General features: G+C 25.0%; 1 protein-coding gene across 6 annotated transcripts in view; it reads right to left on the bottom strand.

Annotated features, from left to right (window-relative positions):
* LOC100161026 overlaps positions 1-993 on the bottom strand; it is a 28933-nt gene that overhangs the window by 2720 nt on the left and 25220 nt on the right. The window lies entirely within an intron of this gene.

Consider the following 993-nt stretch of genomic DNA (forward strand, 5'->3'; position numbering starts at 1 on the left):
TGATTTTACAATGATGTGTCTGAAGACAACTTTGGAGCAGTAAAAATGCTTCGATTTTCAAAAGTGTACCTTTTCTGAAAGGAAAGTGAATCTAGTTGGTACTTTGGGGGGTCAAAAGTGAAAATTTCCCAATACTTTTCAAAAGCGGCAGGAAAAACCTTAAAAAAATAACGGAAAAACGCGAATTTTTACGCAAAACAAATTTTGACAAAAACGAAAACTTAATTTTACTGTAACTCAAAAAATAATTATTGTAAGCACTTGAAATTTGAAACAGATGTTTATATTAGCGTTGTCTATACAGGGTTAAATTTTCAAAGTGTTTCGACTTTTTTTGAGCTATTTATAGACAAATGAAATTTTCAATTTTTCTAAGTATTTTTTTTTAAAATAACGATAAAAAATTTTTGGTTGGATAGAAAACTTTGAAAATTTAATACAAGGTTTCTTATAAGTTGTTCTCACAGTGATAAAAAAAAATCCAAAATCGTTAGTCACAATTTTTTTTTATAAGTGCTTAAAGTTTAAATTTATACGAAATATGTCAAAATTGCGAAAATTTGCAAGTAATTTTGTGGTTGAAAAATCGTAAAATTTTTTTCTTTTATAACTAAGCTTTTAAAATTTGGTACAAGGTTCTCCATAAGTTTTTCTTTAAATATCTGTAAAAAAAACTCAACCGGACTAAGACAAAAAATTTTTAGGAGTGTTTGAAATTTAAATTTTTACAAAACCGCATTAAATAACGGTTTAGCCTCAAACGATTTTTGATATTTGTTATTATTCAAAAAGTATGAGTCGTAGACACTTGAAAATTTTACCAGTTGTTTAAATTGACATTTTCTTTATATAGTTTTATTTTCAAAATATCTCACTAATTTTTAATCTATTTATAGGCAATTGAAATAATCGATTTTTTTTGATTTTTTTTTTATAAATGTTGATAAAAAAAAATTAGCTGGGACAAAATACTTGAAAATTTAATAGAAGGGT

Source organism: Acyrthosiphon pisum, chromosome A1, assembly GCF_005508785.2.
Source record: "Acyrthosiphon pisum isolate AL4f chromosome A1, pea_aphid_22Mar2018_4r6ur, whole genome shotgun sequence".
NCBI classification, from domain to species: Eukaryota; Metazoa; Arthropoda; class Insecta; order Hemiptera; family Aphididae; genus Acyrthosiphon; species Acyrthosiphon pisum.